This window comes from Lepus europaeus, chromosome 20 (genome assembly GCF_033115175.1).
Source record: "Lepus europaeus isolate LE1 chromosome 20, mLepTim1.pri, whole genome shotgun sequence".
Taxonomy (NCBI): Eukaryota; Metazoa; Chordata; class Mammalia; order Lagomorpha; family Leporidae; genus Lepus; species Lepus europaeus.
In genome coordinates, this window is record NC_084846.1 from 64,533,631 (window position 1) to 64,549,734 (window position 16,104).

At 59.8% G+C, this 16,104-nt stretch overlaps 1 protein-coding gene across 4 annotated transcripts in view; it reads right to left on the minus strand.

Moving 5' to 3' along the window:
* The window catches only part of TNS3 (tensin 3), a 188,121-nt gene that overhangs the window by 21,831 nt on the left and 150,186 nt on the right, over positions 1-16,104 (minus strand). The gene's annotated exons all lie outside the window — the stretch shown is intronic.

Here is a 16,104-nt window from a genome sequence, read left to right on the forward strand (position 1 = left end):
GCCATCCTCCACTGCACTCCCGGGCCATAGCAGAGAGCTGGACTGGAAGAGGGGCAACCGGGACAGAATCCGGTGCCCTGAACCCGGTGTGCCGGCGCCACAAAGCGGAGGATTAGCCTAGTGAGCCGTGGCGCCGGCCTTGTCCTTAACTTTCCATCGCCCCCCTCCCTCCCCAGGTGGGGACCCAACTGCTGCACCTCCAGCAACTGTGACAGGGCAATCCGAGCAGCACCCGCCCAGTCACCCTGCACCCAGGCTCCACGGCCGGACACGCGGAGGCCACCTCCACCGGGCCCTGAGGACACACAAACCCACCGTGTCCAGTAGTACCCGAGCACGGGCACGCCCCCTAGTGGACTTCCTGCTCAATTTCTCACCAGGAGCACCACTATTTCTGGATATTTTAAAATCTTGCCTTTTTTTTTTAATTATTCTTTAAGAAATGGGCACAGCAACCATGGTCAATTCACAATTATTACAAATACAAGCCATTTTGCTTCCAGCTTCAAAACAAAGTTAGGTTAATCTGAGAATAATGAAGTAGGACAAAGTCCGTTTTAATCCTGGAGGTTTCCAGAAGGTCAGCTTTGTCCTGGCCTCGAGGGATCACTGCAGGGCACGCTCAAGGCTCAAGGCCACCGCCTTTTCTCTTCCGATGATCACACCCCTACGGAAGGCACTGCCAGGGATCCTGGAAGGACTGGTCAGCAGTACCAGACCCCTGGACGGACACTGAGACCTGCGCGCTGATCCCAGTGCGAGCGAGTGTCCACCTGTGGGTCCCTCCGACCAGCGAGGCCAACACCGGCCATGTACCCGATGGCCGGGCAGTCCCAGTGGCCATTCACAAAACGTGCACTGTCGCTTGACTGCAGATCAACAGGACGCACGCACCCCACCCACGGGACGCGCAGCACTTGCTCTGTGAGCCGCGGAGGCGCCGCCACGTGAACGCAGGGCTCCCTGTGGCTCACCTTTGTTTAGCAGCTATTGTTCCCTTATTGAACCCGGATGGAGTTCTCGATTATTCCACACAACATTCCTCAAGGATCTAATCCTCTGATAGATCTTAGAGGAGACTTAAAAGGTGAACTCCTATTGGACGTCTCAGAAAGACAGACTGCAGAAACCGTACAGGGGCCGTGTACACTCCGGGCAGGCGCGACACTGTGAACGCTGGGGAAATCCTCACTGATGTGTGCACCACCCCCAGGACACCTGCTCCTGCCCAGGCAACCTCTGACCTCATTCCCGTCATGCACAGTGGTTTGCATGTCCCAAAACTTTATATGAATGGTCGCGCTGACACGAACTGTGGCGGGCTACTTTGTCTCTGTGCTACTTCAGGACTCAGCGAGCTGTAGGAGGTACACATGGCTCATTCCTCTTGGCTGGCGTGCGGCTTTGTATTGTACCCACATACACAGTGTCTCCAGTCACCTGCTGGTGGGCACGGGGGATGCCCGCACAGTGGGCCACTATAATAAAGCCACTGTGAACACTCATAGACACTTTTTTGCACGGACACACACACACTTGCACTTCTCGGGCACACCACAGGAGTGCAGCGGTGGCACCACATGGGAGGTGCACAGTGAACTTGGTGTTAAGGAACGGCTTCCAGAGCACAGGTAGCGCATCTGACATTCCCACCAGCCACACGTGGGGGTGCCCGTTCCCCCACCTGCTGGCTGACGCTTGCTGTAGTCAGTCTTTTCACCTACGGCCATGGTGGCGTGGACAGCGGATGCACACCGGGGCTTTAACCTGTTTCCACGGGTGACACTGAGCCCCCTCGGCCTGCGTGCAGCCAAGCTCGTGTATCCTCAGAGAGCAGTCTGCTCGATCCTTCCCCATGTCCCCCCACTCAGCTGTTCACCTTTGATTCCAGACACGAGTCCATCTGCACATTTTCCCAGCCTGTTGCTGGTATTCGCATTCACAGAACTGCTTTCAAAGAGCAGAGGTTTGTAATTTTGATGAAGTCTAATTTGTAAAAAAAAAAAAAAAAAACTTTGCCAACCTCAAATCAGACAGGATTTTTTTCTGTTTAATTCCCTAAGATTTATAATCATGGTGAGACTGGCGCTGTGATGTAGCAGGTAAAGCCACCACCTGCAGTGCTGGCATCCCATATGAACGCTGTTCAAGTCCTTGCTGCTCCACTTCCTATCCAGCTCTCTGCCATGGCCTGGGAGAGCAGTAGAAGATGGCCCAACTTCTTGGGCCCCTGTACCCACGTGGGAGACCTGGAAGAAGCTCCTGGCTCCTGGCTTCAGATTGGCACAGCTCTGGCCATTGCATCTATCTAGGGAGTAAACCATCAGATGGAAGACCTCTCTCTCTCTCTTTCTCTGCCTCTGTCTCTCTGTAACTCTGCCTTTCAAATAAATAAATAAATCTTTAAAAAAAAGATTTATAGTCACGGGTTTTACATTTAGGTCTATGATCCATTTTCAGCTCATGTTTGCATTCGGTGTGAGGTATGGATCACTGTATTTTTTTAGGAATGGATATCCACCGGGCCACAGACATCCTGTGAACCCCAGTGTTTCCCTCTCTGGGCTTGTGCGAGGGGCACTATGCCGGCGCGGGTGGGGAGGGGGCCTGTTCCTCTCATCCCTTCCTCGGTTCTTCTACAGCTTGAGACGCTCCCTCTGCCGAGTGGCCTGGCTGGTGCAGAGACGCACGGTGCGTCCTGGCAGAGGCCCCGCCCCTCTGTGCAGCATCCTCCTCTGCACCCCGTGGCCCACTGTCGTCTCCACGCTCCCCTCCAACCGCACAACCCGAGGAGCCTCTCGATTCCACCCGGGTCTCCACTCTCTGCCCCCGCTGTAGAACTGGGGCGTCTCCCTTTCCTCGGGGGTCACGCCGTGATGGCCACTGTCTCGCAAACCACCGTCCCTTTGTCGTCTGCTCAGGCAAGCTGATGAGCCTGGTCTCTGTGACTCCAAGCTCCCCTGAGGCTCATGCTTCCATCGTTCAGTGCAGTTATAAATCACTAATGTTAACTTTATAAATGCCCAAGGCTTAGAGTTTTGCAAAAAACGAAAAAACAAAAATGCAGGCAGGCACAGAACAAACACTCTGAGGGCTGCTGTCCATAACATGGATCTGCAGAATGTTAAAACCAGCTCGAGAGCTGGGGTCGGAGGTGGGGGTCTGGATCCCAGGAGCGCGCAGACCACAGATAAAGGACCTGGTCTCTGCTCTCTCGGCTTCCGCCTCATCTGGAGGATGTGCAGACCCAAGGACGAACGAAGGTTACAGACAAATCCTCGTCCTCACTAAATAGGAAGGGGGCAGGAGAGGCGGTAAGTGGCCAGAGCGTGGCGGGGGGGGACGCTGCTGGCCTGGCGGGGGACGGCAGAGCGCGCTCAACAGCCAGCCAACACCACAACCTGGGAGCCGCCTACCACAGAACGCCACACCGGTGCCTCTGGTGCAGCCAGCAGCTGCACTCTCAGTGGGGACCGGGCACACCCACGGCCGCCAGACCAACGCCAGAACTGTGGTTGGCGGATTTCGCTCTCCCAGGACAGCCAGGGCTTCTTGGGCCCAAACCTCCAGGCAAAGCAACGGCCCAGAGACGCATGGGAGATCCGCTGTAGCTTCTGCCACTCAGCCACTGACCCATGGGGCGCAGCTGCCAAGGAGGCCCAACAGTCAGTGCTGTGCCGATCATGCTGTCCTGGAGAGACAGAAGCAGGGCACAGAGGCAAGGCAGCCAGGCCTGGGGGGGCGGGGTCAGCATCTGAGACCAGGCGACTCGGCACACGTTTCCTGCAAGGCCTGAGCCCTAAGCAAATGCCCAGCACTGGAGGTGCAGTCCCTGCACGGTGCAGCCATAGGGCCTGGCTTCACTCCGCCCCTTCCCCTTGGGCTGTGGGACCCTGGGAAGTGTTGCACCCTGCTGTGCAGGAGAGGGGACCAAGGTATACAGTTTGGGTCGCCTCTGAAGTGCCCCTGTCCACTGTTCTGCTGGGAATCTAGCGAGCTTTAGTAAAACAGGAACCCCACAGATCTGAAAACCCTAGTCCAAGAACAGGCAGAGCCCACGGCACTGCTGCCCTGGCTTGCCAGGTGCGCCTGGTGCTCCTGGTTAAAGTACAGGTAGGGGGACCGGCGCCATGGCTCACTTGGTTAATCCTCCACCTGCAGTGCGAGCATCCCATATGGGCACCGGGTTCTAGTCCCGGTAGTTCCTCTTCCAGGCCAGCTCTCTGCTGTGGCCCAGGAGGGCAGTGGAGGATGGCCCAAGTGCTTGGGCCCCTGCACCCACATGGGAGACCAGGAGGAAGCATCTGGCTCCTGGCTTCGGATCGGTGCAACACCAGCCATAGCGGCCATTTGGGGAGTGATTCAGTGGAAGGAAGACCTTTCTCTCTGTCTCTCTCTCTCACTGTCCAACTCTACCTGTTAAATAAAAAATAATAATAAAACTTAAAGTATAGGTAGGAATGACAAATCCAGGCCAGCACTGTGGCACAGCAGGCAAAGCTGCCATCTGCAGTGCCAGCATCCTGTGTGGGCATCGGTCTGTGTCCCAGCAGCTCCTCTTCTGATCCAGCTCCCTGCTAATGGCCTGGGAAAGCAATGGAAGATGGCCTGAGTGCTTGGGCCCCTGTCCCCCATGTGGGAGACTGGAGGATGCTTCTGGCTCCGGGCTTCGGCCTGGCCCAGCCCCGGCCATTGTGGCCATCTGGGGAGTGAACCAGCAAATACACAAGTAACTATCTTTAAAAAAAAAGTCAAAGAAAACAGAGAGGGACACGGGGTTGAGCATGGAGCTCTGCACCGAGGAGCCCAGGAGAGGCTGGGGCCCTGGCACGTGCAGTGTCTCCAGCTGTGCGGCCACCCTGAGAGGACACGATGGCACCGGCTCTCCCAGCCCGAGCCTCTGGCCGCGCCGCAGAAGAACTTTACTCCCTGCTTTCTGCGATGATGAGGAAGTAGCCGGGTCTACTGGGGCTCGGGGCTCGGGAGGCTCAAAGCCTGAACAGCAAAGTGCAGCTCTGCACCCCTTCCCCTGCCCCGTCCCCGCTGTGATGACACAGCGTGGCAGGAGCCTGTGCCTCGCCCTATGTGGCTCTCTCCCTCCAATCATCGGGCCCCACCTTTGTGACCTCATCCAACTGAGTCATTTTCACAAAGGCCCCGTCCCCAAACACCAGGGCGACAATAACTTTCCTCCCTCTTAGCACCTCCGACGCAGGACCCTGGAGAAGAAACTCCTGCAACAGTTGGGGACCAACGACCAGACCACAGCAGGAGTGGACACACGGATGGGGTGTGGTGGGGATGGTGGGTGCTCTCAGAAGTCTGGGGGGCCCCCGCAGCCCCGCCCCTCAAGGGTGCCCGGCGGGGGCTGCAGCAGATGCTGCTGGGGGGGGGGGTGAGGCTGCTCCTCCTCCTGGGAGCTCAGGAATGTCACCCCAGGTCTCCCCTCTGCCCCACTTCCCCCACTTCCTCTGTTCAGAGCAGGGGTGAGGGAGGGTCACCACCCTTTCCCAAGCCATCTATTTTTATGTCCCTGTTCCAGCAGCTGCACGAGCGTTCTGTGGGAAGCTGGAGACCACGGGCTCCCCCCAGGCCACTATTCACACAGCATGTAAGAGGAGGGCAAAAAGGAAGCCAGAGGCTCCCAGGCCGGCCCCTCTGCTCCCCTCTCCTCCGCGGTAGTCTCAGGTCTGGATGCCTGGCCACAGGGCCACCTACAGCGACTGCCCTGCCCGGCAGATTGAAAATTCCAGAGGGAGCCAAAGCCCTGGGGTCATGCCTGGGGTCGGAGTCTTATCTGAGTGGCAGGAACCACAACTTTCTGGGCAAAACCCAGAACATAGGATTTAAATTCTTTTCTCAATCATCATTTTCCTGTCTTAAATTAATAAAAATGTTAACAAATGTAGAGAAATCATTCACTCATATATCAATTAATAATTACAAATTCCCATTAAATTTTTAATATCACCATTAATGGAAAATAAAATAAAATTAGCTGAGTCAATCTACTGCAGTCTCCAGGTGAACAAACTTGAGCCTTGTTATCTGTCCCCCTGCAGAGCCAGTCTTCTGACCATAAATAAACGTTAGTAAGTGAATATCCATCCATGCATCCGTCAATCACCCATCATCTGCCTGGCAGGGAGCTAGAAATGAACCTCTGGATAGGAGGGGAAAGCGCGCAGCAGCCTCGCCTGGGAAGCAGCAAAGTCCTGCCCACACCCCTGTCACCTCATGGGTGGCCCAGCTCTCCCCCAAGTACCCTAGCAGTCCTCTCTGCGGGGGCCAACGGGCTGCCCCTTCTGTAACAGGAAAACCCTGGGAGGAAGTTCCTCAATTCACACCCAGCAAACCCTTGGTACCAGGGAAGAGGGTGAGGAAGAGGAGTGGAGGGAAGACCCCGACCCCATTCCCTCCTCTCTCCAGTCTGAGTCCAGACGTTGCCCTCAGCTGCCAGTCCTTTCCTGAGCCGCCCGCCGGGCCCGGCAGGTGCATCCTCTCCACTGAACCACGTGACGTGCTTTCCCCAGACTCTGACTGCTCCCTTCTGAGGGATGCCCTGCCCACCCCACCTGCCGGCTTGGCTCGCCACTCCTGACTCACACCTGACGTCTTTCTTGTGCAAAGACAAGAACCTCATTGCAGCCACCAGTACCCCCCACCCCTGCATCTCCCTTCTCCCCTCCCTGCTGGCACCCCTGGGACCATTATATAGCTGCATGGTTTCCATCACTTGGAAGGATTCTGGAAAATGGGACAGGAGCTGATCTCCCTCCTTCCCTGGTTCCAGGTGTAGGAATCGGGGCTGCTGGGGGAGGTGGTGCCAGGCGCTGCCACAGGGGCTGAGGCTCAGGCCCTCTCCGCCCACAGAACCCCCCCGAGGCCTACTCAGGCCCTCTCTGTCCACAGAACCCCCCCGAGGCCCGCTCAGGCCCTCCCCGTCCACAGAACCCCCCCGAGGCCTACTCAGGCCCTCTCCGTCCACAGAACCCCCCCGAGGCCCGCTCAGGCCCTCCCCGTCCACAGAACTCCCCCCATCTCTGTCCACAGAACTCCCCCCATCTCCGTCCACAGAACTCCCCCGAGGCCAGCTCAGGCCGCCTCCGTCCACAGAACTCCCCCGAGGCCAGCTCGGGCCCTCTCCGTCCACAGAACCCCCCTGAGGCCAGCTCTGGCCCTCCCCGTCCACAGAACCCCCCCGAGGCCCGCTCAGGCCGCCTCCGTCCACAGAACCCCCCCGAGGCCAGCTCAGGCCCTCTCCGTCCACAGAACCCCCCCGACGCCAGCTCAGGCCGCCTCCGTCCACAGAACCCCCCCGAGGCCCGCTCAGGCCCTCTCCGTCCACAGAACCCCCCCGAGGCCCGCTCAGGCCCTCCCCGTCCACAGAACTCCCCCCATCTCTGTCCACAGAACTCCCCCCATCTCCGTCCACAGAACTCCCCCGAGGCCAGCTCAGGCCGCCTCCGTCCACAGAACTCCCCCGAGGCCAGCTCGGGCCCTCTCCGTCCACAGAACCCCCCTGAGGCCAGCTCTGGCCCTCCCCGTCCACAGAACCCCCCCGAGGCCCGCTCAGGCCGCCTCCGTCCACAGAACCCCCCCGAGGCCAGCTCAGGCCCTCTCCGTCCACAGAACCCCCCCGACGCCAGCTCAGGCCGCCTCCGTCCACAGAACCCCCCCGAGGCCCGCTCAGGCCCTCTCCGTCCACAGAACCCCCCCGAGGCCCGCTCAGGCCCTCTCTGTCCACAGAACCCCCCCGAGGCCAGCTCAGGCCCTCCCCGTCCACAGAACCCCCCCGAGGCCAGCTCAGGCCCTCCCCGTCCACAGAACCCCCCCGAGGCCAGCTCAGGCCCTCCCCGTCCACAGAACCCCCCCGAGGCCAGCTCAGGCCCTCCCCGTCCACAGAACCCCCCGAGGCCAGCTCAGGCCCTCCCCGTCCACAGAACCCCCTGAGGCCCGCTCAGGCACAGGCTGGGACCTGGTTAGCGCCCTTTACAGGAACAAGACTGCACGGAAGGCTCGTCCGCGGAGGGTCCTTAGCCTGCAGTCTCCTGGGACTAGTCCGTGGATAAAGACTTACCGCCAGCCTTTGGGACAGCAAAGGGAAGGCGAGCAGGCGGTTAGGGATCAGGAAAATTCATCATGAAGACCCCCAAGTGGAAAAGCGTGGAACCTGCACCTCGGCCCTAGAGACACTCCCCGAACACAGCAGAGGTGAAGAGCCCAGGGCCAACACCCACGTTCTTGAGGCCGAGACGTCACTTGATTCGAACGTGCTCTTCAGTTCAAAACCCACCCCCGACCCAACCCCACCAGGGTGGTCTCTCCAGGGTTGGGCTGCACCTCCCGGCCCATAGGGCACTCACCCCCAGCCGGGCAGGAGGCCCGTCTGCCCAGCCAGATGACCTCCTTGAAGTGTCCTTGTCCCATCTGAAGCCAGCCCCTCTAAACCACCACACCACACGGCAAGCAGCCGGCGTCCAGCAGGGAACCTGAGGGTGACACGGCCAAGGCCACTTCTTCGCTGGAGCTATATGATACTTGGGGTCAGTTCCTCTGGGGGACCAGAATCACCCTCAGCAAGCTGCCAAGGGCGAGCCACCACCAAACAACAAACAACCACTTCCTTCCCACTGGGCGCTCGGAAGGACGGCACTGGGCTGGGCCTCGGCACTGGGCTGGGCCTCGCTTCCTGAGGCTACCTGGAGACCACACAGGTGGAGGGAGTAGGGGGGCAAAGACCAGCCCTAGTGGGGGAGGGTCTCCCCAAACAACCTGAGCCTCAGCCACCCTCTGCCGCTCATTACAGTTCTGTTTTATTGTTACTGCGTTAAACACACACACAAGGCAAGACTGACCCTCTTGGCCAGTCAGCGGCACTGAGTACAACCACTGCGCAGGGCAGCCGTCGCCACCCGCTCCGCGACGCTTCCACCTGCACACCCGAAACTGCCCACAGAACACCACTCGCACCCACCCCGGCAGCTCTCAGAACTCGGGAGCTTAGGGACCTCACACAAGCCCCGTGCACCAGGCTGACTGACCGAGCGGCGTCCCCGCGCACCAGGCTGACTGGACGGAGCGGCGTCCCCGCGCACCAGGCTGACTGGACGGAGCGGCGTCCCCGTGCACCAGGCTGACTGGACGGAGCGGCGTCCCCGCGCACCAGGCTGACTGGACGGAGCGGCGTCCCCGCGCACCAGGCTGACTGACCGAGCGGCGTCCCCGCGCACCAGGCTGACTGGACGGAGCGGCGTCCCCACGCACCAGGCTGACTGACCGAGCGGCGTCCCCGCGCACCAGGCTGACTGACCGAGCGGCGTCCCCGCGCACCAGGCTGACTGGACGGAGCGGCGTCCCCGCGCACCAGGCTGACTGGACGGAGCGGCGTCCCCATGAACCTGGGCAGAGTCCACCTTTAGGCTCCAGTGCACGGCCCCAACTCTCCATAGTCGCACTTACAACACAAAGAGGCCGTAAGGATGAGAGACTGGAAGCTGCTCCCCAGCAACAGGAAGGGGGGAAGAGGCGGACGAGCCCCCGGCAGGAGGATGGCATTGCAGGGAAGGACGGGGGCCCTGAACCCCGCTGGGGGTGGGTGGAGGCAGAGAGAATCAGGGGTCACTTTCACAGCCGAAGCAGACCTCGCAGAACCTGCTTAGAGATCTGGCCAGGAGGCTGGCAGGAGGCTCCCTGAGACCAGCGTGGGAAGGCACGGCCCTCCTGGGAAGGCACAGCGTGCACACGGCCACGTCGGCTGGAGAAGTTCAAGGTCCCCAGGCAATTCCAGTGCCATCATCACCCCCACCCCCGCCCCAGAGCCCACGGCAGGACAGCGTCACAATTCTGTCTCTGCAGAGCCCTGAAGAGCCCGGCTTCCCTCTTGTGTATCAGCCTCCACCACCCAAGGAAGGGTCACTCCAGGGGCCCGCTCCCCCGAGCAGGAAGCCCCCAACGTCCGTGCAATATCGGTTTCCCTAACCATGGCCTGATGGGGTGTAAGGTAGATTCGCAGGGGAAGCCCGATGTGCTGGGGTCAGCATCACCAGACCTGAATCCTGGGAACTCCTGGGAGGAGGTGCCTCGTGGCTCAGAGCCCTGGCTCCGTGACGCCCCATGCTCCTGAGGGGTGACCCCTGGTCAGGTCCTGAGGCCCAGTCCCTCACTGGGAAATGACCCCTGCAGCTGCCTTGCTGGGCCAGTGCCCCCCACCCAACCCCTCACTCGATGGGGTTACCGCTGGGACGGATGGGGCAGGCTGCCGGGCCCCACAGAGCTCAGCCCCGCGTGTCCCTCCCCTCCCGACGCCCAAAGCATCTGGAAGCCGCACACCAGACTCCACCAGGTACCAGCACCACCCTCTTGGACTCACAGCCTCCAGAACCAGGCGTTAAGTGAACCCCCTCCCCTATAACGCCCCCAGGCCCTGTATTCACTTAGAGCAGCCCCAAACGGGCCCCACAATCCAGCACCCCACGCCCGAGGGGCCTGCCAGGTTCTCACAGAGCCGAGACATGACACGTGCTGTATTCTTTTCACAATCACCACTGGTGCAGTGCTTAATGAGCTGAGAACAGCAGGTACGAGCGTAGGCCATCGTCTGTCTACACTGGCGAGGAGGCCCAGGCTTACGGACTTTTCCTTCCTTGCACCCAGAGAGAGCTCCTGTGTGTGCACTGCCGAGCTGCAGCGGGATTCCAGCGCAGTCGCAGGCTCCCGGCGCGGCTCTGAAGACCGAGCTCATCCCCGCCACACTTGCTGCCCACAGCCACGTGGCCCAGATCCTGGTGCCCCACGCGCTGTCTCCACTGCACAAACCAAGTGGCTTCAACACCGGCGTCCATCCTCTCTCAGTCTCGGAGGCTGGCGTCTGCGAGCACGGTGTGGGCAGGGCTGGCTCCCTCCAAGGCTGCTCCTCCCGCCGTGCAGACACGTTGTGCCCCTGCATGCCGGCAGGGACATTCCTGGGTGCTGACCTCCTCTTGGTGTGACCGCAGCACGCGGGGCAGGCTGGGCCGGGGCAGGCCATGAGGGACTCACTTTACCCTTGAAGGCCCGGTTTCTGGATACAGCCATGTGGCCAGGGCAGGCTGGGGCCTCAACACGCAACCCTGGGGCGAGCGTGAGTCGGCCCCCAGGTGGAGGCAGGACTGGGAAGAGGCCCCCCTGCCAGGGCCAGGGCGAGCCTGTGGACGCCACCCGCACCAGGGCTGGACTCGGTGCTGCCAGGAACGGCGGCTTCTGAGGGCAGCGCGGGGATTTCCGACGTGTTCCTTGCACGACTGCAGACCGCAGCTCCCACCAGGCCGGGGCAGAGCTCCTGGGGAGCAAATCCCGCAGGCCCAACCCCAGGGCTCCCGGAGAGGCCTAGGAGGCCCCAGCGGGGACGCGTCTGCTTCCCCGGTCCCGCTGCCTTCATGTGTGTGACAGGCAGGGCGCGTACGCGTGCGGTGGGCACGGGCGGAGGGTTCACCGCACCCCCTGACTCTCCGTGGCGCTGCTTTCCTTCGGGCTGGGTTTATTTCCCCTGCAGGCAGCGCCTGGTCAGCAGCCACGGAGAACGCTGGGCTCTGGAGGCACCAGCAGGCCCAGCCCCGCTCTGGCGAGTCCCAACCTCGGGAATGCTGAGGCCACCAGTGGTGCTGGAAACCCGCCAGGGCCAGCTTCCAGAGAGCTCTGCACGAACTGAGCTGCTCCAAACGCGGAAGTGGACCAACAGCCCTGTCCCCCAGCACGACCCACCCCAAGAGACTCGGTGGGAGGAATAACCAGGGAGGTCAGAAAGACCCTCCCCCGACACGGGCCACGGGGCCTGGCCATGCTGAGCCTCGTCCCCTTCCCACCGAGACTGAACTCCATGCCCAGGAAGAACGCGTCCGAAACACCCAAGCGTCAGCAGCCAGCACTTCCTGGGAGGACCCGCGGCCAAGGCCGCCCGCACACACCACCGGTGTTCAGTGACCAACGCTCACCAAGAGCTCAGCTCTCCTGGACAGAGCCTCCTCAGCACCTCACAGACACGGAAACTGAAGCGTGGACCAGGACACCAGCACCCGGTCACACCCAGGGCGGCCGCCAGTCACCCTCAGACCACACCCAGACCGGGTCAGGGTCTTGGTAATGACACTGACCCCACATGTAGAATGTAGCAGGACAGCATGGCAAACAGACATGCCTGAAAACACGCAAGACTGCGACATGCAAGAATGGGTAAACATGAGTCGTGAGATGGAAACTAGACGTGCACACACACTCAGACACGCACACACTCACACATGTGCACAGACACACATGTCAACACACCAGGACACACATATATATACATTCACACAGACACACACTCACACATGTGCACAGACACACATGTCAACACACCAGGACACACATATATATACATTCACACAGACACGCACACACTCAGACACGCACACAGACACACATGTCTAAACACACCAGGACACACACATATATACATTCACACAGACACGCACACACTCAGACACGCACACAGACACACATGTCTAAACACACCAGGACACACACATATATACATTCACACAGACACGCACACACTCAGACACGCACACACACACATGTCTAAACACACCAGGACACACACATATATACATTCACACAGACACGCACACACTCAGACACGCACACAGACACACATGTCTAAACACACCAGGACACACACATATATACATTCACACAGACACGCACACACTCAGACACGCACACAGACACACATGTCTAAACACACCAGGACACACACATATATACATTCACACAGACACGCACACACTCAGACACGCACACAGACACACATGTCTAAACACACCAGGACACACATGCTGAACACACATGCTGAACACACATATATATACATTCACACAGACACGCACACACTCAGACACGCACACACACACACATGTCTAAACACACCAGGACACACATATATATACATTCACACAGACACGCACACAGACACACATGTCTAAACACACCAGGACACACACATATATACATTCACACAGACACGCACACACTCAGACACGCACACAGACACACATGTCTAAACACACCAGGACATACATATATACATTCACACAGACACGCACACACTCAGACACGCACACAGACACACATGTCTAAACACACCAGGACACATATATACATTCACACAGACATGCACACACTCAGACACGCACACACATGTACACATATACGTGCACACTTGAACACACACAGACACATGCACACACATTCACACAGGCACACACATGCACACACGCTCATTCACACACACACACCAGCTGTCGGTGCAGTATCTGGCAGTGCCCCCCTTATCCTTGGTGATGCCTGCTGAGACCCCCAGTGGGTTTCTGAAACCCAGGAGAGGACCCAAGTCTACAGACACAGGGGCTTCAAAGTCCACAGGAAATACAATTGAGAGATTATTTTGGTGCAACATACTTTGAAACCCGGGGGTGGGTTTTTCATCACTTCAGTCGTCGTGACTTTCTGAACAGTCTTCATATACTTTTCCCCCACACTCACTCCTATCACAAAGCCTAATTCACAAGTCGGGCAGAGTAAGAGACTGGCAGCAGCACTATTAACAAAATGGGCCGATTATGCTAACAGCCGTAAGAAGTGCGGTGGGCTGGCTCCCTCCCTCGCTTGCTCGCTCCCTCGCTCTCTCCAACGTCCCGTTGTACTACACGGACTCAGGACACAGCAGATCACCACAGTGGAGAGCACGGACAACCGCATCATAATTACAAGAAGAAAAAGGAAACGACTTGTGACAAACAGCACTGAGACCGGCGGTTAGAGCTGCAGACAACACTCACCATGCTCAAGTGTCCGGGCAGGAAGCGCGGGAGAACCCACGTGGTCAAGCGCTCCCTCCCAGGGTACCAGCCCTGCACAGCAGCCTGGCCACCGTCGCCGCACTGCCCAGCACGGGCCACAGGTGAGGCAGTGCAGGCATGGACCAGCTGGGAGGAGTCACCTGCTGAGGGCTCCCAGCGGCGTGGCGGGTGTGGAGCAGTCCAGGCCGCCAGTGGCTGGTGCAGGACTGGGTGGGGAGGCCTCCTGGGGCCCCGCCTCCCCCATCCAGGTGCCTGGCTGTCGTAGGGCCCCATTTCTGAAACGTGAGTGCCTCTCACGCTGCCCTGACAACCCAGGTGTGATGGGTGGGAAGAGACCGGAGCCAAAGAGGCCAGAAAGGAGGGGAGTGGCCCAGGTTGCAGAGGGGCTCCGGCGGGAAGGAGGGGGGAACCCACACAGCTCCGGGAAGGAGAAGGAAGAGAGCGCGGCATCTGTAAACCCTCCCTGCAGGAGTGGCTGGAGTGAGGTCCGCAAGGTGCGAAAGGAGCAACGCCAGGGCCAGGAAGAGGATGGCCGTCCTCTGCGTGGGGAGCATCATGGATCACTTCTGCCGGTGACGCCCACAGCCTCGTCAATGCACGCGGGCCTTCCGAAAGTGCACTTCACGAGCGGGCAGGGTTGGAGTGGAATTCTACACTCAACACGGCGAAGCGCCACCCAGACTGCGCAGGGCGCGCCAGTGCCTGGCAGTGGCCACTGAGAGGGCCCCAGAAACGTGGCTGCTGTGTAACTCCAGCTGGAAGTGACGGAGACCCCACTCAGGAAGGCCAGACATGCACAGAAAGCCGAGCACCTGTCCCCGCTCAGACGCGCACCTGACACTGCGTCCTGGCTCCGTCAGTACTGGCAGCCACCGCGGCCACCACCTGTGACCTTCTCCCGATGGGAGATGGGTCTCCTCTTGCCCCTGCTGACTCTGGCCAATGGTCCAACCACGTGGGGTTGGGTGGCTCCTTCACCCGCTGATGGTCGATCCAGCCACCCGTACACCAGCCGTGTTCGCAGACTGTTCTGGCTTCACGGTCGGTTCTCACAGATGGGACCTGCATCAGTTTGAGTCAATGGATCGTGTCCTAGGAGAATACAACCCGCTGCCGACGTACAGGGACTAAAGTAGCCCAGGGCAGCACTCAGGCTTCCTCTCCACTCACGAACAGCTCTCTGAGTGTCTCTCAGCGGACTCAGAGAATCCTCCCAGTTCAGGAAAACCGTTGGCTTTGCAACAGTCTGTGAGCGACTCCCCCACTCAGTTTCCCTTTCACCATCACGGATGCTCCAGACACAGCATGGGAGCCACACGGATGGTGCTGATGGCAGAACCCAGGGACCACGGGCAATCTGTGTGCTCCTCAGAGCCCACGCCGCCACCACGCACAGGGGTCCAACCGATCTTACCTGGAGCCAGGACCCTCCTGTCCCCTGCCCCTCAGTGCTGTGAGGGAGGCCCAGACCTCACCAGGGGCCGCTGGAAGCCACAGCTGCCCTGGCTGACCCAGCCCCTCCCTCCTCTACCTGAGGGAGGCACAGGTCTCCCTGCTAGGGGAGCTGGCTCCCTGCTCTCTTAGGTGATTCCTGGCAAATCCACAGTCACGGCTCCTCCTGGGAACAGTGATCCTGTCGCCATTAAGTCACAAGCCCCTCCTGGGCACAGGGCGGCCAAGGCGTCCCCAGGAGTTCACAGATCAGAGCTGGCCAGGGCCTGGGGACTGTCGGAGCAGCGTCCATGGGCCATGCCGCCTCTCCTCCCCATGCCGACCCCAGCACAGCTGCCAGCTCCCCACCTGTGGATGCAGGTAGCTTTCATGGGGAGGCAGAAGGGGCGAGGCCGGGGGTGGGGGGCCAGCAGCCCCGACCAGCAATCCCCAGTCCACGGAGAACGGCTCTCCTCTTGCTCTCAGAGCACTTTTACATGATTGCCCTAAAGTCCTGCCCACATCACGGAGACCCCCACTCCTTGTAACGAGGATCATGGCAGAACCCAGAACAAAGGCTGCCTTTGGCTGAGGGCCTACTGTGCACCCCACACGCCTGGCTCAATCCTCACGCCAAGGTGTCCATGTGGAAGGTGAGGAAAGGAGGCCTGCTCAGAGGAAGCCAACAGGACACCCCTGCCGCCTCCCAAATCCTGCAGGGCCTGCAAGAACCAGCCCCTCGCCCTGCACACCAGGAACCTGTCACACAGGTTTGCACCAGGGAAGACACCTGCTG